This window comes from Rhinolophus hipposideros (genome assembly GCF_964194185.1).
Source record: "Rhinolophus hipposideros genome assembly, chromosome: 1".
Lineage (NCBI taxonomy): Eukaryota > Metazoa > Chordata > Mammalia > Chiroptera > Rhinolophidae > Rhinolophus > Rhinolophus hipposideros.
In genome coordinates this window covers 84,354,123-84,374,267 of record NC_138047.1, presented here as the reverse complement: position 1 = coordinate 84,374,267, position 20,145 = coordinate 84,354,123, and positions in this window count along the sequence as shown.

The following is a 20,145-nucleotide window of genomic DNA, read 5'->3' as shown; positions in this document are numbered from 1 at the left end:
ATTAAATTCACAGTTTGATTCCGGAGGAAAGCCAGATAAAAATTATGCAAACACATTTGAAAGAGCCCGAGCCTTTATCTTTTCCAGGAGTACCTCAGTTAGGGTTTCGGAAAGGAACAAAATATTTCCATGTGGGCCCTCTCTCTTCTGCCATACACTCTTCCTCTTTCCTGTCTTCCTCCTTCCCCTTCAGTTTGTACCACTCGTGGAAGGGGGGGATCCAAAGCTAAATCAGCACTCTTCCACCACTTAGAAACTAGGAAAAAAATCCTTGTAAAAAAGGTTTTAAATGAACATATGCATATCCAGACCTCTCTTCAACAAGGGCTCTAACTTCTGCTAAAGGCAGAGTTTTCAGAGATCATGGGCTAGGCTGAGTAAGGAGGTTTACAAACCCTGACAGTCACCAGTCTTGTTTCATGTCATGATTACACCATTGGTTGCCCTGATGTTGAGTCAGCAATGTGCAGACCACATTAAGGTCAGGTCTATCTTTGCAAAGTGAAAGTGCTGAATTATATTGAAACTAGAAAAAAAAAACACACACACAAGAAAAACTAAACCACTCTTGCCCCAAGTCTCTAAGTAGCAGCTCTGAAGGTTTTGTTTTTATCTGGAATTACAGTAAACTCATTTCAGAATGGTTGAGGAATGTGGTATTCTGAGTAATTTATTCTTCCACTTCATGGCCAGTTACCACATTTACTATCAGGCCCTTCCTTCATTCCCTGGCTTTGCTTGGCCTGGGCTAGGTCTACTACTGGTTCCATCCACTTGCAAGACCAGACATGCCTCATTTTCTGGTTGGGGCAGAGGTCAAGTGGCCTCAGATGCACCATGGCTTACAGACTTAATTCAGTTGTGAAGTCAACCAGATTCAATTGGTGTGTGCCCTGGGTGCCTTGGCGCCCCTTGGAGGGCTGCCGCTCAGCCTGTGTTGGGGGAAGAGGGTCAGGCAGTTCTAGGTTCAGATTTGGCCTTGGCCTCGGAAGCACTGGCTGCAATGCTCTGGGCCACAGTCTCGTGTCCTGGCTGACTCCCAATGGCTACATTCACTGATGCCAGTTGGTGCTAACAGAGGTCTAGACTTGGCCTGAGTATACCCTTTTCTTTGACTATAATGCCTTGGGCCACTCCGCCTCCTTCTCCAGCCAGGCCTCTGCAGATAATATAGAACCCCAGGTCCCTCCCGGTTCCCGGAGGAGCTCCACATCTTGTCTCCTCTCCCTCCCAAACAAACCCTCCACGCCAGGGTATGATTTCCACCTGCATGCCCATACCTGCTCCTATACGTTGCATGCCCTCCACAGATGTCTAATTTTCAAAGAATGAAAAACAGTTATGACTTAAATATACAGAGTCTAATAATCTTCATGATTGTTTCAAAGGCACTTTGGGATCTTAGTGAACCTTCAACACTGCTTCCTGAGTGCCAGGGAGTTTGAAGATGATGAGTCAGGAGAATGATCTAAATCAGGGGTGTCCAAACTGCGGCCCACGGGCCAACTGTGGCCCGTGATCCATTGTTAATTGGCCCGCAGCAAATTCCAAAAATATATTTAGTTTACTTAAATAAACCAGGTGAGGCAATACGTACTTCACCTCGAGTGAGTGGCCCGGCTGTGTGTGTATTTTACCGCATATGGCCCTTGGTGAAAACCGTGGAAAAAAGTTTGGACACCCCTGCTCTAAATGGTACTGATCCTAAGACCCTGAAAATGTTGTGATGTTAAGCAAATTGCTTAACTGCTCGAAGCCTCCGTTTTCTTATTTGAAGAGACTCATTATACCTAATCATGAGGTTTCTGTGAGGATGATACATATAAGATGACTTGATTAATTAAAATTTCCTAATATTAGCTTGACATTTCCATTTCTCTAAGAGCAGGGATTTGGGCTTATTTAGTTTACATCTTGAAGAGGAAAGAAAGTTACCTAATTGTCATTCCACTATAAAGTTCTGTTCACTGTCTGGCTCTCCCAATAGACTATGAGCTTCTTGAGGCCAGGTATCGTGTCAGGTTCTCCTGTACCTGTGCCAGCCCCAGCCCAGTGTCTGCCACATGAATGCTGAATACCTGACTTCCATCAGCTACCTCACTCTTCTAGCCAACCCTGGGGATCATGTCTGTAACAGTCCTGGGTATCTCTGAGGGAGGAATTATGCCTACCTGGCATGAGCTGCAGTGAGTGGGGAGAAGTAGTCCCCTCGCCTACTTCCTCTGCCAATACCATTAAGACAGGGTGAGGACATCAAGCAAATGTGGTCAAGGAGTAAAACTCAGGACCTTTCTGATGCCTCCTGTTGCTGCTCCCCGTAATTGCACTGTGAGCTGGGCCAACAAAGCCTAGGCCAAACAAAAGGGTCAGCTGAGTGACAAAGGGACCCCTTTCATCCAGCGGCCCAAACCCCTACCTCTTGACCTTCCCTCATTAAGACACTGTGTCTCCAGGAAGCACAGGTAAGTGCAATACCACTTTCCAAAGACAACCGGTTAATAATGAGGTCTACATTCTTTCTTTCATTGGTTTGCTCATTCATTCATCCTATACTGATTGAACACCTAATATGTCCCAGTGACCACGCTAGATGTTGAAGAGGCAAAATCCAGGCCTCAAAGAACTCTGGGACTCCTGAGAGAAACACAAGGAAATAGACGATCATGACACCATGCGATGACAGCTAGAACAGAGGAGAGCACGGGGCTCTGGAGAACATGGGAGTCTATGTGCAGGACTGTGTTGAATGTGGAGTGGAGGGTGAAGCTTGAGAGGGCTTTGGGCCAAGTAGAATTTAACTTGAAAGATGAGTAGACATTAAATAGGTAAATCTAGTATTCAGTAGGACACAGGGACAAGGACAACAGCGTGTGCAAGAAAGAATGGAGGGTCAGGAAGTGGCAAATGGGATCTGGTAAGGGTGAACCCAGAGGATAATGTCAAGATGTGAGTTCCAAACTCGAAGGGACAGGGAAAGGAATATTCATTGGTACTCAGGGTACTGGAAAGACAGATGGGAGGTGGTATGAAGCCTTTGTCCATCGCTGCCTTTGCAGACAAGGAGGCTGAGGTCTGCAGATGGGAAATCATTAAGGTTGTACAGCAAGTGACTGGCATAGCTGGACCTGGAGCTGGTCCTCTGGACCTATAGGAGTGAGAAGAAATCAGCTTCTCAAAGTGGTATAGAGGTCCAGGCCCCCTTCTGTTGGAATCCATGTTCTCCACAATTGATCAACGATAGTGAGGATGGCCAGTGTCCCCTGATAGAGTTGGTGGTGAAAGTTCGTAAAGACCCTTAATAAAAGAACTAGAGGACTCCCCCAAATGCCCTCACAAAGCTTTCCAGGAGGTCCTTTGTAGGCTCTAAAAGCTCAAAGCCCAGAAATGGTCTCTCTTGCGTGATGTCCTTGAGTTTATAAATGGAAAGTACACAGTTTGCATCATTTTTCTTTGAGATTCATTCTTTTCTAATATTGCTTTTACTGCCCAAATAGATATTCCTGTTGATGTTATGTACCCTAAAGAGGTAGAAATCTAAATAGCATTCACAATTTGAAGAATTTTTCCTGCTCCTTTTTCTTTCTTTTCCAAGAAGTTGTACCCATTTTTCTAATTACAATGAATCAGGCACAAGAGAAGTAAATCATTCTGGATTCAATTTTTTAAAAATGCATAAAAGTTGTGGTTGAATAAAAAGTAATTTTAAGTGAAAATACATCTCACAGGATAGAGAGTGCATCTCTCTGAGGCATTGCTTCTCTTTTCTCATATGAACAAATAATATGTAAAAAAATAGCAATAGATCATAAAAATGTCTGCATCATCCGTTGCAATTTCTTTCTAAAGTATTTTTTCTTCTTTAAAATTAGGTCTTTAGAAGACTTAATTTCCTTGGTTCAACAAACTGTGAGGATTAATATATATTTATTAATTCATTTGTTCATCCATGTAAGATGAGCTTCACAATTTGTGAGGCCCAGCGCAAAATAAAAATGTGGGGCCCCTTGTTCAAAGTTATTAAGAATTTTCAAGATGGTGAAAGCAAATCATTAAACCAAGCATTAAACTTGCCTTCCTGAGAGTGAGGCCCAGTGCAGCTATACAGGTTTCACACCCATGAATCCCAGCCTGCATCGATGAAATTATGGGCTAGGGCCGGGAATAAAATTGTGAGCCAGACAGAAGTGGTCTGTGCCTTCCATCTGGAGCTTACAGAAGGGAATGAAGGAAATAATCATATGAAGTCTGATGAGGACTAAGATAAGGGAAGTGCTGGGTCATCTAGGAACTCCCTCATTGCAGGTCAATGCAGAACTCCCTAAGGAAATGACACATAAGCTGAGGACAACTAACAAGTCTTTGGCCATCCAAGAATAGAAGACCAAAAGAATAGAGAGTGTGACATGCTTGAGGAACCACAAGGCATGTAGCATGGCTGTAACAAAAAGAACATGATGGATTGTGCTGAGGGCCTGATGGAGAGGTAGATGAGGACCAGCACGAACGGAAGGTTAGATTTTATCCTACAGGCAGTGAAAAGCTTCTAATGGATTTCTTAGGCTACTCCTAGCTGCACAGTGGAAAGGAAAGGAATCAATGGTGTTGTCAGTGGAAGAAGTCCAGGCTATCCTTCCTGGTTCCTGATGACGGGTAAAGGGAGAACAGGAAGTTAGCCTGCCAAGTTGCATTGACAGGAAGTCCTGGTTTGATAAGTCCTTCAGCCTTTGCTGTGAGCCATGATCTTACCACTTTATAGCTGGTGCTTCTCCGCAGTCTGATCAGCAGGTCGGAAGAGTAGGAGAGGGAGATACTTCTTCTTCTATCACCAGAGTCCTGTCAGTGGAAAGTGTGTTCCAGGCATCCTGCTTTGTCCCTCAGCAACAGTGCTCATGTACTTGGTAGGTTGGTAATCAGTGTTCTCCATGAAGGCTTCCCAGACCTATTTGGCACCCATTGTGCCTATTGGCAGATGGGTGTTTACTGGTTTGCCTTCCCTACCAGCCTATGAGCTGTTTGAGAGCAAAACATATGTCTTTCTCATCTTTGTATTCTAGTTCCTCACAAGGTAGGCAATAAATGCATTGATGTGTTAAATTAAATTACACTAAATACCGTTACACCTAGGGTATACTATGCATTCAGTCATTTTGGGGAGATTGAACCTAAAAACTATTAAAAACATATAATTTTTTTATACAGAAAAAGCCTTTCGGGTTCTAAGCTATTGACTTTAAAATATATCTTTGAGACTTGATATTGTTCTGATTTGAAGGCTGTCCAGAAATGACCAGAGCATGTCTGATTATTAGCTCCTTGGCAGATAGGACTATGTGTTCTCAACTTTGATTTCCCACAGGGCATGGAGCATAGTACGTGTCCCATTATCTCTCACACACACACACACACACATACACAAACACAGCAACTCATGGATATATTTTTTGCACCACTAAAGGGTTTAACAGGTGCAGATTCAGGTAGTTTGCTTTGTTTAATGTACAACAAAAGTATACACAGAACAACAAACCATAGTATACATGATATATATCATAATTTTATGTAACTGTGTAGTTATTGTACATTAAAAATCATAAAGGTGGATGACAATATCAATTACTTAGTAGAAGCATTTTTTCATGTGATGTTTAATAGAAAAATATATAAGGAGGGAAATGGGATGAAATGCTACACATCTTCAAACTTTAAAAAGATGTGTGAAATAACTTAGATAAAATGCTGTAACTGTAAAATCTATTCAGAGAGGAAATGTTCAAGAATAAGTGATTTTCAAGGAGTACGATTTTATGATCTGACGTGAGGGAAATAGGACAAATGGAAGAATTGCCCTATTCGGGAGTGTTATTAATGAGCCAATGGGAGAGTGGTTGGTTGGTGAACCACTTGTGACTAGGGAGCTGGCTGAAAAAAAAGGGGGTGGAGTTTCTGAGGAACCAGACAGAGCTAGGATTTTCTCAGCTGTGTTTGCAGTTTCACTTAGGTTCTGTTCAAAGTCATCGCTAACACTTAATAAACAGATGCAATTTTTCTTATAACTCGTTAGTGTCCGGAATACAATCCCCCACCTTGTCACTGACCAGCTTCTCCAGTCTAGGGAATTCTTTCTACTACTTTTCCTTCATCTCTGGGATCCACAGTCTGCCATCACCAGACTCCACTGAGCTCCCTGACAACCTGATAACTTGCCCCTGACTCTGTATTCCTATAGCCTCCCAAGGACCAGCCTAATGTGCTCCTTGAACACCTGCCTGCCACTGGAAGACAAACACAACCATTCCTTTAAGCTGGAAGAGACCTTAGACGTCATCTGATGCAAGAGGCTGGGAGACTTGAGGTGACTTCCATGACATCACAGAGCTGTGAGTCACAAAGCCAGCATCAGAACCTTATTCTCCCATCTCCCGACACCACCTCTGCAACTTCTCTATGTCTAACCCCAGATACAACTGGCTTCCCGAAGAGAGTTTACATGTATTAGTAACTGAACTCTAGACCACTCTGAAAAGGAACTTTTAAATCCACCTGGCGCATTTATTTCCCTTGTAAACATAATTTTAATGTTTCCTTGTCTTGATTGCTCTTTACCTATGCATGCATATGATTTTTATGTTGGTCTCATCAGTGCGTGTGCTTTTCATACTACTTTTGTTTCATTTAAACAGTCATGTAAACACTTTTCCACCTTTCTAAAGAAGTGCTATCCAATAGAACTTTTTGTGAAAATAAAAATGTTCGATATTTGCATTTTGACAGTAGGCATTAGCCACACGTGGCTCTTGAGAACTTAAAGTGGGACAACTGTAACTGAGGAACTGAATAATTTTACTTAATTTTAATTCATGCAAATGCAAATTCAAACAGACACTGTGGCTCATGACTGCAGTATTGACCAACACAATTCTGAATAGTCATCAAACGGGTTTCTTACAGTGGATTTATAGTATTTCATTGTATTGATATCTTGGCTTATTTTATTGTTTCTTTATCCTTGGACATTCAAAATGCTTTTCATTTTTGCTATTATAGTAAATACAGCTTTGTGTACAATCATATGTATACTGCCATAAAACTTGGTGCTCATACGGCATTTTTCTTCTTTTGATTTATTTGTTCAATTAACCTTCTGCAAATGAAATTACAACTGGTTAGTGTTTTGCCTGAGATATTCCCCCAAATCCCCAAAGAGCCCCAATTGTCTCCCTTATCCTCCCACTGTATACCCTTGGGAGCAAGAACTCTGTCAAGAATCCAGAACCTTCATTCCTAAATCCTCTGGTAGGGCTTCATTCTCATCCCTTTTCCCTACTCTTCATCACCCCCCCACTCATGCTTTAAGGCTCCTTTCCCCCAGGCCAGCTTTCTCCTTTTTTATTATCCTTAGCAGCAAAGACACAGGTCATTTTGATTTAAGAGATTTGTTGCTAATCCAGACAAAATAGAAAATGCAGGAATGTTCTAAAAGTTCAGAGTCTGGGACAGGTCCCACAGTCCCAGTCCCAATTCCCTGTTCCTGGCTGGGAAAGGAGAGGGGCTGCCAAAGCAGTGTTTGAAACCAGAGGAGTCTGGTGACATTAGTTTCCCTGAGCAACCATGACTCACTGTGGTACTTGCGAGATTTTCCCAGACCCCAGCCTCACACGCCACAGTCATCTCCATAGAGAGGATACTCCAGAAATGTTGCAAAGGTAACTTAAACTCACCTCCATCAATTAGAAAAGACAAACAGGTCACTCTCCAGAGCACTTTGATGGTAAAAGCTGCAAACCTTGAACAATTCCTCCCAGATTCTCAGACTGGACAATGTCAAAAATGAAGCCAACACTAACGGGACATAATATGGAATCCCAGACACTAGGAGGAAAACACCTCAGGTAATGTTTCACCAGAAAAGGAAGGATAGAAAAAAATAAGAAAATTCATCACTAGATCTTCAGATAATTTAGGTAAATAGATACTTTTACAAGTGTGAATAAGTACAGACATGATAAAGAGAACATTAGGCAGACCAAGAACACTTGACAATTATTCCTAGAAACTAGGAACACTTGCTACAGTATTGGTTCATACGTGGGATTCTCATGCATGTCTCCTCAGATAAGTACATGTGGGGAACCAGACTGAGTTAGCCATTGAAAGACAGCAGACCTCACACAATGAGAGCCCAGAAACCAAAGCTGAAGTCTGTACACCTCTAAAATTTTCAGTTGCATTATGTCTTTTTTTCTGTGACTGGAGTGTACAGCCCTCTGGCATCCCTATTGTGAAACTCCTAAGTGGGGAGCTGTCCCAAAGAAACAAGTCTTGCAGAGTTGAGCATTTGGAAGAAATTCCCTCTTTCATAATCTGTGGAAATTGAGCATTAATTAAGGAATAACAACATACTGGAAACAGGAAGGGAGGGTATTGGGGAAGTGAGTTGTAGTCTTCCACTTGATCAAGTCATTTGAACTTTGCTGGGTGTCAACTTCCTTATTTATAAAATAAGGATGTTAGAAAAGGTAAATGGTTTTCAAACTTAATTTTGACTGAACAAGTAATTTTAAACGTCATTTGACTACATGAATGAAGGGACACTCATTTGGAGGACACAATATGTAACATAATTGTTACAAGGAATCCCTGTGGAGACCACAGATAAATGTAGAGGGTTCTGGTTAAACTAGGGTAGGAGCTGGAGCCCACTGACTCAGGTGCCCTACATCCCCCCAAGGTAGTCCTGGTAACACACCCTGGGAAGTCCTGGTAACACAGTCTGAGGCCTTCTGGACTAGAAGCACCCCAAATTTTCTACTAGCTTGGACATTAGGAATAGTGAAGTGCTGGAGATAGAGGTCCACTCTTCCAACTGTTCTGTCTTCCAGCCTATGCACCCTCCACGCCCATTTAACTTATTTATTTATTTATTTAAAAAATTTTAAAGTGTATTTTACCAGGATACATCAGCTGCAAGTCAAGTAGTTGTTTCAATCTAGTTGTGGAGGGCGCACCTTGCAGTGGCCCAAATGGGAATCGAACTGGCAACCTTTGTTGTTAAGAGGACCATGCTCTAACCAACTGAGCTAACTGGCTGCCCCTCATGTAACTTTTAAGCTATATTAATACATACTTCAGAAAAGAAAGTTAAAGAATAGTTAATTCCAAAAGCATTAATTTGCCTTAGATGTCAGAACATGTCAAGTCAAATACTTGTCTCCAAAAGAATATTTTCAAAGTTAAGTATAGCTCCTGGTACCAAAAAATCTGTGTTACTAAGTTCTGATACACAAAGTCTTAGTACATTTGGGCTGCTATAACAAAATGTTATAGATTGAATGACTTTGAGAAATTTATTTCTCACCGCCCTAGAGGCTAGGAAGGCCAAGATTCAGTCTGGTGAGGGCAAGCTTCCTAGCACACAGCTCATGAGAAGGAGCTGTCTTCTCCCTGTGTTTTCACATGGGGGAAGGGGCAAGGGAGTTCTCTGGGGCCTCTTTTATAAGGACACTAATCCCATTCATGAGGGCTCCACCATCATGACCTAATCACCTTCTAAGGGTCCCACCTCCAAATATCATCAACTTGGGTGTTAGGATTTCAACATATGAATTTGGGGGACACAAACTTTCAGACCATAGTAACAACAAGGATCACACATCATTTGGGGATCTTTGAGGTAACGGGTCCTGATCTCAAGGTGCTCTACAATGTCATCAACAATCCAAGTGTTTTCCACTCTGCTCCACATTTTTAGTAGGAGGCAATTTTTCATCCTTAAATGAGTAGCCTTCTCATTGCAAGATGGCTAGTGCTCCTCTGGGCTCCATCTTTACATTCGAGGGAGAAAGATAAAAGAACAAAGGGCCAAAAAAAGAAAAAAGCTCCTTTAGAAAGGCTCTGCCTTTTAGATTGGCAATGGCACCCTCCAGGAATTTCCACATACTCAGTATCCAAAACCAAAATTGTCATGTGTCACCTATCACTGAAAGATGGTTGGGGAGAAGAATGGTAGAAGGGGAAGGGTCACTGGACCAACAGAGACAGCCATGGAGCTGATGTACTTGTAGGCAAAAGAGCGGACTTCAGCCTCTAGGAAGGCTCTGCCTCCATCGGAGGAGCTGGAGAATGGGGAAGGGGAAAGCTGGAAAGACAGGAAACAGTTCCTCTGTAAATCATGGGGCGCTTCTCCTGTGATTCCAGGTTGATCTTTGTGGGGGCAGAGACAGATGGGGGAACCTTACTGCTCACTCCTGACATCTACTTCGTGGGGAGGCACTCTGGTATAGTTTCAGCCTTCCCTAGGAGATAGAACAAGCCTGTCTCAGTCCAGTTGATCAGCTGATTCCTTCGTCCCACAGATTTTATGGGGCAGGCCCCATGTTGACTGCCTAAGCTTGTTAGCATTGCCTGAGGATGGGTGTGTAGCCTGCCGAACTTAAGGGTCCAGTATTAGGAAGCCCACCGCTGCCCACACCTAAGCCAAATCCCAACACAGACTTTATCAGTAATAATGATATTTTCGATTTTGTGTGCCCTACTCCTTTATTTTATCTCTGAGCTGATGCTGAACTCAGGTAATGAAGAGAGGTGTTACTTATTGGATCTCCTCCCTGCATGTCTAACCAGTACCTAGAAAAAAGTGAGCGCTTAATACCTTGTCAAATGAAAAAATGCTGGATCATTCCTCCATGATTGATTATGTAAATTTTGTTCCCAGATATGACGACCAAAGCAGATGGCAGGCATGTAAAATCTTTGACAAGTAACAAGAGCGTAGAATTAGACTAGTATTTGGGTTACTAATGAGACACTCAGCACTGTGCCTAGAATTTTTTATTGAATAAATGAATGTTCATAGGTAAACACATTCCAGCTCAGATAACGGCATAGTATAAAGGAGAGAGTTAGCAGCTAGGAAACTTGTCCTCTCGTGGCTTCTAGTTTAGGGTTAAGCAGGAGAATAATTACCAAAAGAGCATAAAAGCATGCCTGTTAGAATATTCCTTGGTAGCAGAACCCGCTTCTCATGTTACTATTAAAGACAGAGCTGACCCCTATGTAGTTGACAAATGATAATGTCAAGCTTTTGCTTTAAGTCATGTTAGATTTGAGGCTCTAGTTTGTTTTGGGAAATGTCTGAATGTACCAGGGTGCCAAAAATCTGTATAATAATAAGCAACATTTGAATGGAGTTCTTCTGAGATTATTTTTTAAATGATATGAATTGAATGTTATTGGATGCAAAAATATAAAATTCTAGTATTCACACAACTTATGGAAAAACAGTTAATATATGACATCAGCAGAAATTGTTATTTGAACAATTTTCCATGTCTATTCTCCCCCCCACCCTCCTGTGTGCACGGCTGGGCACACAGCTGCCCAGAATTAAGACTACATTTTCTAGCATTTCCTGAAGCCGGGTGTGATTTTGTGACTACTGTGTTTCCCCAAAAATAAGACCAGGTTTTATATTAATTTTTGCTCCAAAAGACGCATTAGGGCTTATGTTCAGGGGATGTCATCCTGAAAAATCACACTAGGGCTTAGTTTCTGGTTAGGTCTTATTTTCGGGGAAGCTTCAAACCAAAGGCATGAGATAGAACTGGTATGTGAATTCCTACTTCCTAGAATGCAGATGTGATGACTGGTGCTCCAGCAGCCACATTGAGACATAGGTGACTTCAGATATAGAAGCCACACATTGACCGAGCAACACAATCATAGAAGCCTGAGTCCCTAATACCTGGAATGTCATATAAGTTCTGAGCTAACTTTCTCCTGACCCCTTAAATACAGGGAAATGGATAAACTAACTCACTATCAGTTTTAGTTTTTCTGTTACTTGCATCTGGTTCTAATGAGTATATAGGCAAGTCTGTATAGTAACATTTCTTCACAACAGGCAATACAAATCGAATGCTGGTTGTACTTAATTAACAGTTATAAACTGGGTAAGCACCCCAATCTCTCCACATCTCAGGTACCTTATTTATAAAATTGGGTGAATAAGTGTATATACTTCTTGTAATTCAACACAAGAATGTAAATTAAGCACTTGGGAAAGTGGCACAAGTAATGCTAAATAAATGTTAGCGATTAGAACTGACATTAATGATGATGAATAATAGTAACCATTGTAATTGGCCAAAGTGAATGCACTTTCAACCCTATCATTGAACATTTTATGGTGATCTTTCTGATGTATGATCATTTTTAAAAGCACTGAGTGATTTTTAATATTTGTCTTAAGATCTTAAATTTAATCTATGGGTCAGTTAACATCCTGACAGAAAACAGCTACCATTTCTGCAACAATAACACAGTTGAGATTCCTTTTATAATATGTAATGGATTGTAAGAAGAGCCAGAAATAGGTAGAGGTTTGAATGATACCTGGTCGTCCTAATTGCTAAAGCCCATGTAAATCATTGTTACTGATTCTCTTAGCAATTGCATTTGAATCACTTGAGTAGGACATCTACTTGCTTTGTTATGGGGAAATCGTTGAACTTAAAAACAAAAGTTTTAGTGAAAATCCACATAATAGACTATCATCATTGATTTTCAGATTGATAAGGGCAGGAAATTAAGGTGGTTAGGAAGCATTGTGCCACTGCAGGAGGAAAATCTGTAACTGCCAAGTGATATGCCATTCTGTCACCTTCAAGATCTACTGGGTTTTCTCTGTAAACGACAGAGGCAACTCCAAAAACAACAGTGCTTGACAACACTCAGAGCCAGTTGAAAATATCATTAACCTGGAACAACTAAGAGAAACAAAGATACCAGTGGAAAGGTATGGATTCAGGAATCAAGTTTACAGTTACATGCAGAATATTTAAAATGTATAACAAGAAGCTCAATAATTTGTAATTATTTCTATTCATAGTATTTTTAGTAATAATAAATTGACTAGGCAATATTGTGAAAGTATCCACAAGGAAGAAATCCCAGATAAAAGTGGGTTAAATGTCAAGCTCAACCCTAGTTCCTAGGAAATGTCTTTCAGTCTTTAGGCATTAAATCCAGGATGGAAAATACACAATTTCAAATCAATGATAGTGGTTGCCTGCAGCTCTGCATGAAGAAGAATTAGTTGCAATGGCTTGTCCTGACTCGTTAGGAAAGAATGCTATGATTGATTAGCGAAGTCTTAACAAGAACAGGACAGAAATGGTTAGTCTGTATGCTGACTATATGTTTGGGCTCCCAGTCCAGTACTGTGCTTCTGGTCCTACCCACTTCCTCTGGGCCTGAGTTCTTGTCTTAGAAAGCTGCCCAGTCATACCAGTCTCTCTAGAATGGATAGACAGAGTCGTCATTGTTTGCCAGTCATATAAATCAACTCAAACTAGCTGAAGCAGAAATAATAGGATGTATTGGCTCATTTAACTATAAAGTCCAGGGGTACACCTGGTGTCCACCACGAGATTCAGAAGCTTCTTCATGTTGTCAGAGATCTGTTGCTTTCTCTTCCTTTCTTCCTCTTTTAGATGGGCTTTCTATAGAGAAGGCAAGATGGCCACCAGCGACACCAGACTCATAGCCCCTCACCCGTCAACCACAGTGGAAAACACACATCTTTTCTGATGGCCCTTGAAACAGAATCTGAGGCAGGATTCTGATTGTCGCTGATTCAGTTACGTGGACATACTGAAACTACTAAAGCCAGCAGGGCTGTTTCAATGTCTACCCAGGTGGCTATTGGTAGGAAAAGGGCTCCATGAGAGGGGATTCCTAAGTACAGGTGGTTTCTTAGGAAAAAATACCTATGGACATTGAGGATCTGGAAATTACCTTAAAACCACTCATGGTCACAGATCCCAAGACAGTCTTTACGTAGCAAAGTACATACGTCCCAGAGCTGGGCCATTTTAAAAGCTCTTCAAGTGATTCCCGTTAATCAGTCAGGTTTGAAAATCATTGTTTAAGGTGCAGAGGGAGTTCTCTTTCTTGAACATGAAAGAATTCAGAAAGTTTATCATCCTCAGCTCCTTTCTGACAGAATTACTTGAGAAATGTTTCAGAAACATAAAACTTGTAAGGAAGATGAAAAAAAGTGGGGCACAGCGGCGGCCAGATGGCTCAGTTGGTTAGAGCGCAAGCTCTGAACAACAGGGTTGCCTGTTCAATCCCCACATGGGCCAGTGAGCTGCACCCTCCGCAACTAGATTGAAGACAACGAGCTGCCGCTGAGCATCCGGAGGGGCTGCCGGATGGCTCAGTTGGTTAGAGTGCGAGCTCTCAACAACAAGGTTGCCTCCATGGGATGAGGGGCTGCACCCCTTGCAACTAAAGATTGAAAATGGCAACTGGGTTTGGAGCTGTACACTCCACAACTAGATTGAAAGACAACGACTCAGAGCTGATGGGCCCTAGAGAAACACACTGTCCCCCAATAAAAAATTTTTTAAAAAGTGGGGCACAGAAAAACCTTGTGTAGAAAGATGAGTAATTAAGTCTACATAATTATGATATACAACACAAAAAAGTTAATGAAAATCTAGAATTAAAACCCTAGATGATTTTCTAGGAAGGAAATGGAGAGAAGGGGGAAGTAAAAACTTTGTAAGCCTTTTGTCTTATTATTTGGGAAGGTACAGCTATGGTTTAATTCTAGATATTGAGCAAATAATATATGTAAATAAGTACTATATTCTTAAGAAGAACTGTTACGGGAATAGAAATAGTATGTATAATTTCCAAAGCAAGAATAAAAAGAAAAAAGAAACAAAAAAATCAATCCAACAAAAATTATATGTGTCTACATATATAAATTTAAGTTCATAAGTATTCTTTAAGCTTGATATAATATGTACTAAAAATTTTATCTCTGGAGAAGGGAAAGCAATTGAGAGGGGAGGTAAATGAGGATAAAGGGAGACCTTAAATTTGTATCCCTTTAGATATTTCTAATTTGTTTGATTTCTTAAATAATTGTGTATTCATGTATTATATATTTATTTTTTAAGCAGCATAGGAGATTTTTAACCCAATAAAAATTCTAATGGGAATTCTTTAGTTTTCTTTTTCTTTCCTTCTTCCTTTTCTCTCTCTCTGTCTCTGTCTCTGTCTCTGTCTCTCTCTCTCTCTCTCTCTCTCTCGTAAAATTATTCTGAAGTTTATTTGGGAAAACAGTAGGAGAGAATGAGATAATAAATTTGGCAATATATATCAATAGTCATTTTAAAGTCATGTTCTTTCACTGTAATTCCATGCTTTGGAACCTATTCTAAGTGAGTAAAATTAATGTGGAAACTCAATATTGAAACAGAGATATTTATCCCAGTCAATATACTTAATATCAAAAAAGTTGAAAAGGCTTTAAACGTAAATGTTCAGAAATCATAAATTACAGTATACATTGAAGATATGGTATTGTATAACCATGAGTAATTATTATTGCAAGTAGTTTTAAGGAAAATATTTAAGTTCTAATGTAGATTTTTAGGAAACCCACAAGATATAAAATTGTATATCTATTGTTTGGTTATAATGCACTGAAAAAGCTTATGGGTATTGAATCAAAATTGGCCAATTAAGTGCTCATGAATATTTTTCCATTCCAACCAACATCTATAAAATGACAGAAAAGTGGGTTATTGGGGTGGGGAGAGGTAGGCTCAAATCCATAATAACGCTATAAAAAGCATGCCATCATCAGATCAGAAAATTTAAGCAATACTTGAAATAGAGAAAGCAAGTCCAGAGGACTAAATTGACAAAGCAAAGCATATCCAAAATCACATTCAGGGGAGACTGGCACAGATGCAGAAGTGTCTCCGGCTGTGCTCCAAACACGGAGAAAACAGATACAAGGAAAGGAAGGAGCTGTGGGGAGATTATAATAACCAATCCTAATCACCAAACTGGTAGGTCCCTCCTCTCCACCAAATAGTGCCAAGAAGTAGGCCGGTAGGGTTGTTTGCCTCAGGCTAGAACAGTGAGTGAAAGCACTTAGGTGGAAAACACCTGAGGCGCTTGGCAACATCCAGAAGGAACAGGGAGCCTTAAGTCTAGAGGATGAGTGACCCGCATTTCCCACTCAGCACCAAGGCTCTGACGCACCCACAACTGCTGGGGGGTAGAAAGAACGTCCATAAACAGGCAAAACCAGCTTTTTCTTTTTGTTTCACACAGGAAAATTTCAAACAAACGTATACAAACTAAAGAGAATATCACTAAAACCAGTACTTATTGTGCACCTTCAACAATCATCGTCATTCTTGTTTTATCTATACCACTGCTTTAATTTTTTTCTGAAGTATTTTAAAGCAAATCCAAAGATCTCATATTATCTCACTCATACATACTAACTAACACACACACAAAGGATTTTTTTTAAATTCATGAAAATATTACCACACCTGAAAAAAAAGACAGTAATTTATTACCATCATGTAATAAATAGCCAGTGGTGGCAGATTGCAGTTTTCAAAAATGGTTGCAGCAACATCTTCCATCTTATGCAAGGTGAGCTTCCCATGCCCCCATGAAGAGGTGAAACCTCAGTCCCCTCCTCTTGACTCTGGGCCAGCCTTAGTCACTCATGGAACAGTAGAATGTGAGAGTAAAGATGCTGCCTGACTCTGAAGGTGAAGTCAGGACGGTCTCTTAACTTCTGCCCGGTCCTCTTGTGATGTTTACTCTTCAGAAGCTCCCTCTCAAGTGGTCCTTCTCAGAATCCAGCCACATGAGGGGCCACATGGACGTGTCCAGTCAACATTCTCAGGTGAGTCTGAGCCTTGAAGTCTTTCCAGCTGAGGCTCCAGATGTCATGGAGCAGAGAAGACATCTCCACTGTGCCCTGTGTAAATCCCTGACCCACAGACCAGTGAACGTGAAAACATGGTGATTGTTTCATGCCACTAAATGGTAGGGTGATTTGTTTCATATCAGTAAACATTGGAAACACTGGTTCGTGTTCAACTGTCCACCACTGTTTCAAAAATTTGCTTCATAGTTGGCCTGTTTAAATTATGATCCAAGCAAAGATCAGACATTGCTTTTGACTGTTAAACTCTTTTAATCCACACGCATTTCTTTCCTTTTTTTCTTTTTCATTTTTATGCCATTTATCTGTGAAGAAATTGAGTCTTTTGTCTTATAGAATATCTTACATTCTGCTTTGGTCAATATATCAATCAGCCGGACATTGATTACCATGTTCCTCGCTGAGCCGTGTTTCCCACAAAGTAATACCGGTTCTGCTGGGGCTCATTTGCTCACATAACAAACAAGCATCAAGGGCTCAGTATGTGTGGAGCATTGTGCTAAGTCCTAGGGAAACACAGATGAAAAATGCTTGATGCTTGCCCTCCAGGAGCTCTAGGTGGAGGCAGATGTGAAAGGAAAGATGCAGTCTACCGTGTGGTGTACCGTACAGTGTTTCTCCAAGAGGAAGTCTGAGAACCACCAGCGCCTCACTTTGCCAAAGTTCTTATGAAATTTCAAATTTCCATACCTGATCCTCTGGATCATAATCTTGGGAGGATGTGGCCCGGAATCTGTATTTTAGACAAGCTCAAGTAATTTTTAGGGCCATAAAAACACGATAACCACTGGCCTTAAAGAACTACATCCAGGTCTGAGGTCTCTGATTTGGAAGGAACGTAGGGGATGTGGGAGAGAAGCTGGATTGGTTGTTAAGAGGAGTCAAATCCCACAATGGTTTGCCATGCTAAGGAGTCTGGACTTTACAGGATGAGCTATAGGGAGCCAGTGATAATGTTTAAGGGAGGGAGGGGGCAGAGGCCGCATAGTATAATTTTAAGAGATGACTCCTCTAGCAGAGTGGAGAACGAAGAGAGCAGGACTGGAGGTAAAATGAGGGCGTTGAGCCTGGGGGCAGAGTAGCCCAGGTGAACCATACTGGGGACCTGACCCAGCTCAGTGGCAAGGCAGACAGAGAAGGGCGAGATGGGAGGTCTGGTTGGGAGGGAGAATCAACAGTGCTTGGGGACAAAGATGAAGGCTGGACTTCATCTTACAGCTCCTGTGCCCTGGGCTTGGCCCGGCCCCACGGGAGGATTGAGTTCTCAGTCCCACTCACCTGTCTGCCCTGACCTGCCACAAATTAGCGAGACCATAACAGGTCCTATCCTAACATATGCCAATTATTGGAAGAAAAAACATATAGAACATACTTTTTTTTGTACTTTTCATTGCCCTAATTGTTAGACACCTTATCTAATTAGGCTTGGTAAATTAGTTACCCTTAATGTTTTGTTATTACAAAAATCTAAACACTATGTGCTATTTCCCTGGGGGTTCTTAGTTTTACAGTCCTTTTAAAGGTTCACGCCTAAACTACATTCTCAGGTTACCAAACAACCTCAGGGCAGCAATTCCAAGAAAACGCAAGGGCAGAACTGACCAGCTGTTCCTTTTGGGATAGGCCCGGACTGTCGCACAGCGAGGGAATGTCACACACCCACCTGCACGGGCTGCTCCAGGTGGTAATGAAAACCGAGTGTTGTACAAGTGACTTACGAGTGGTCACAGAAAGGGTTACTCAATTCATTTCCACTTGGCTGAGAGTTTTGAAGTAAACCCTTTTAAGCTTACACAGGTCACCTGGGACTTCAAAAGTAAATTATTTAGAGCTGTAAAGAGTGAAATAATGGTTATTGCTGATTAATCCTGATGAATGCTCACAATACAGCAATGACGTATGTACAATAACTGTACACTTGATGAAATAAATTCTTTTATGTAGAGAGATATAAAACTGCATTAATAGTCGATATAAATTATATGTGTGATAAGGAGATTCAAATAACTTTTACAAAGCACTTTCTTATTTATTACCTCATTTGATCCTCACAAAAATTTATTAAGATAAATTGTCTATTTTAATAGTTCCATATTATAGACGAGGAAACTGAGAATCAGACAGATTAAGTGATTGGCTCATGGACACACAGCCAATAAAATGACATTTCTAAGTATCAGCTAGCATGCTTTTAGTTGCAAGTCACAGAAAACCCAAATGAAAATATACTAAACAGTAAATGAAATGAATAAACTCATGTAACAGAAAAAGTCCAGTGGTACAGTAGGCGTCAGGCACAGTTTGATCAGAAATCTAGCTCTGTTGTATTTTGTCTTGGATTTACCCTTCTTTTTGTGTCAGCTTTATTTTCAGCCTCTTTTCCCATTCAGTAGCAAGAAACAGTTTCAGAACCCACCATATTATCTGGAAGAAAGAACTTTTCTTTGTTCAACCATCAAACACAACTCCTGGGCTTCACTTTCATCACACCAGTGGCCAGGGAATGCCATGTACTGATTGGCTCAGGCCTGGCATACAGACCCACGTTCGAGCCAATGCCCATGTCTCAATCAAAGCTACAACCCAGAAGCTAGAGATTGGATCAGGTCCCTCTAAATCCCACAAAGGCTATGCCAGTGGGATGGGGTAGAATACATGCTGCAGAGTTGACCAAAATGCCCACCACCAGCCAGGATTTGAATTCTTGACTCTAAATTCTATGAGATTTGGATTTTTTTTCTTTTTCTATGTCTTATATATTGTTATCCTTTACTTGTGGAGTTGACAACCCTGGGTAAAATTGCTTTTTGTGTCTGTAAATATGCCTCAAATGGCCCTGAAGTGACCAGAAGTCCTTTTCAACTGGTGTGCACCAAGGCTGGACAGTCCTTTGTGTGTGCTGCCATTATCTGTGGGGTCTTTTGCGTCTTAAGAAACTTCTCTAACTCACGTTCCTTTCCATTCTTTTGTCCCCTTCATTTTGGTTTCAAATACATTTTTGTTTCTTTATGTCAGGGCTCAACCAGAAAGACAAAAACCACTCTGAATATTTAAAACAGAATTCATCTAATGCAATGAGATGAAAGAAGTTTAGAAACCAAACTAGGGTTGTGAGGTGATCCAGAGACTAGCCACAGCAGGAAGTGACTGCCACTCCTAGGCTAGAGGGACAAAAGGAGGAGGTGATGCTACAGGAGGGCAGGGCCTGGGATGACCCAGAGGAAGCTGGAACTATGGCCCGCTTCCGGTGAGAGCTGGCGCCAAAGAAGAGAGGCAGCAGCCACCAGAGATACCACCCTTGACTACTCCCTTCCTCCTGCTCTCCAAATTCCCACCAGAGCCTCCCGTTGGCAAATCCCAGCTGGAAGCTGGTT